Genomic DNA, 3396 nt, shown 5'->3' with positions numbered 1-3396 from the left:
TAATAACTTTATTATTGCCTCTAGGGCATATTTCCTTCAGTCTCCCACTTGCACTAGAGTCAATAATCTAGATTACACAGTAATGATTCTAACACCCATGGAGCTTTGGTGTTGATCATGTTTTGCTCGTGGAAGAGGCTTAGTCAACGGGTCTGCTACATTCAGATCCGTATGTATCTTGCAAATCTCTATGTCTCCCACCTGGACTAGATCCCGGATGGAATTGAAGCATCTCTTGATGTGCTTGGTTCTCTTGTGAAATCTGGATTCCTTTGCTAACGCAATTGTACCAGTATTTTCACAAAAGATTTTCATTGGACCCGATGCACTAGGTATGACACCTAGATCGGATATGAAGTCCTTCATCCAGACTCCTTCATTTGCTGCTTCTGAAGCAGCTATGTACTCCGCTTCACATGTAGATCCCGCCACAACGCTTTGTTTAGAACTGCATCAACTGACAGCTCCACCGTTTAATGTAAACACATATCTCGTTTGCGATTTAGAATCGTCCGGATCAGTGTCAAAGCTTGCATCAACGTAACCATTTACGATGAGCTCTTTGTCACCTCCATATATGAGAAACATATCCTTAGTCCTTTTCAGGTATTTCAGGATGTTCTTGACCACTGTCCAGTGATCCATTCCCGGATTACTTTGGTACCTCCCTGCTAGACTTATAGCAAGACACACATCAGGTCTGGTACACATCATTGCATACATGATAGAGCCTATGGCTGAAGCATAGGGAATATCTTTCATTTTCTCTCTATCTTCTGCAGTGGTCGGGCATTGAGTCTTACTCAACTTCACACCTTGTAACACAAGCAAGAATCCTTTCTTTGCCTGATCCATTTTGAACTTCTTCAAAACTTTGTCAAGGTATGTGCTTTGTGAAAATCCAATTAAGCGTTTTGATCTATCTCTATAGATCTTAATGCCCAATATGTAAGCAGCTTCACCGAGGTCTTTCATTGAAAAACTCTTATTCAAGTATCCCTTTATGCTATCCAGAAATTCTATATCATTCTCAATACCTAGTTCAATCTCGTTACCGGCAAGTCTCTTTACTCGTTTCTGTAATACATCATCTCTCAACTAACTCATTAGTTGCAATGCTTGCAAGGCTTATGTGATGTGCATTACCGAGAGGGCCCAGAGATACCTCTCCGACAATCGGAGTGACAAATCCTAATCTCGAAATACGCCAACCCAACATGTACCTTTGGAGACACCTGTAGAGCTCCTTTATAATCACCCAGTTACGTTGTGACGTTTGGTAGCACACAAAGTGTTCCTCCGGCAAACAGGAATTGCATAATCTCATAGTCATAGGAACATGTATAAGTCATGAAGAAAGTAATAACAACATACTAAACGATCGGGTGCTAAGCTAATGGAATGGGTCATGCCAATCACATCATTCTCCTAATGATGTGATCCCGTTAATCGAATGACAACACATGTCTATGGTTAGGAAACATAACCATCTTTGATTAACGAGCTAGTCAAGTAGAGGCATACTAGTGACGTTTAGTTTGTCTATGTATTCACACAAGTATTATGTTTCCGGATAATACAATTCTAGCATGAATAATAAACTTTTATCATGATATAAGGAAATAAATAATAACTTTATTATTGCCTCTAGGGCATATTTCCTTCAGAATGTGGCCATAAGATCGATCATATGACTTGAAAGCCATTGATCTCCACAGATGATAACTCGTTTCTGAGAACACTTTTTTAAAAGAATTACCGTATTACAAGTTTATTATTTTTCTTGGTAACTTGGTCACATATGATGACACAATGCGAAGGTTTTTCAAATTTTTTGATTTTTTTTTGAATTTTTTATGCCCGTTTCAAAATGCGGTCAAAACGGCGGGAATGACCGTTCCAAGATAGTGGTTGAATCTTGGATTTTTTGGTGTTTCTCTGATTAAATAGATACTTTTGTACCTAGAAATGATTTTTGAAAAAAATAAATAGCAAACTATGAGGCAGCCATAGTTCAAATTTGACCCGCTTCCATCTAAAACAGCGGGAATTTGTCTTTTTCACCAGAGGTGGATAAAAACTTTTTACACCCAATAATTTGGTCAATTGTGCATTAAATATGACGTAGTATTTTAGAAAAATGATTTGGTCCAATTTTGCAATAATTATTTGATAGGTTCTTCACAAAAAAAACCTCATTTGGGGCACTCGAAAAATGGAAAATGACTTTTTCGTCCAATGAAAATGAAAATTTCCTTAGGAAACATTGTTTGTCATTTCAATATGCACCCTTGTGCACAATATGAGATCATTTGAACAAACTAGGCAATGAATATGGCCATAATATTGATCATCTATCTTGAAAGCCATTGATCTCCACAGATGATAGCTCGTTTTTGAGAACACTTTTTTAAAAGAATTGTCGTATTACAATTTTATTATTTTTCCTGGTAACTTGGCCACATATGATGACACAATGTGAATGTTTTCCAATTTTTTGTTTTTTTGAATTTTTTATGCCCGTTTCAAAATGCGGTCAAAACGGCGGGAATGACCTTTCCTAGTTAGTGGTTGAATCTTGGATTTTTTTGGTGTTTCTCTGATTAAATAGATACTTTTGTACCTATAAATGATTTTTGTAAAAAATAAATAGCAAACTATGAGGCAACCGCAGTTCAAACTTGACCCGCTTCCAACTTAATCGGCGAAAATTTGTCTTTTTCACCAGAGGTGTATCAAAACTTTGTACACCCAATAATTTTGTCATTTGTGCATTAAATATGGCCTAGTATTTCAGAAAAATGATTTGGTCCAATTTTGCAACAAATATATTATAGGTCTTTCACACAAAAACTCAGTTTGGACACTCGAAAAATGATTAAAAATAGCTAGAAAGATCAGAAATGCATACAAATTGGTGCTCATCCATAAAATCTGGTCTAACTTGAGTGAAAATTTGTACAATGCCCTTTTTCAAAATATTTTTGGTAGTTGCTTCACAAAATAGCTCTATTTTTAGTACTTGGAAATTATTTTAAATCACAGATTTTCGGACCAATCAAAACACTTCTCACGGATCACCCCACTCTATGTGATCTGAACCGTCCACACCAGGCAAATCCAACGTCTCTCACTCACCTCTCAGCAGGCCAACCCAAACCCTAACTCCACTCCTCTCCCCTCTCTCCCCCGATTCAGATCCCCTCGCAGCCGCCACTTACCTCCCGCCCCCGATTCAGATCCCGCCGCCCACGCCCGCGCGCTACCACACTCCTCCGCCCGCGTGCCACCACACTCCGCTGCCTGCGCCCGTAGGATGCAAACCCCACGCCGCTGTTCCTCCGCCCGCCGACCCACCCCGTCCCTGATGCCTCACTCGCCGCGCTCGTCCCGCCC

The sequence above is a fragment of the Triticum dicoccoides genome, chromosome 2A (assembly GCF_002162155.2).
Source record: "Triticum dicoccoides isolate Atlit2015 ecotype Zavitan chromosome 2A, WEW_v2.0, whole genome shotgun sequence".
Classification (NCBI taxonomy): domain Eukaryota; kingdom Viridiplantae; phylum Streptophyta; class Magnoliopsida; order Poales; family Poaceae; genus Triticum; species Triticum dicoccoides.
This window is presented reverse-complemented; position numbering follows the sequence as displayed.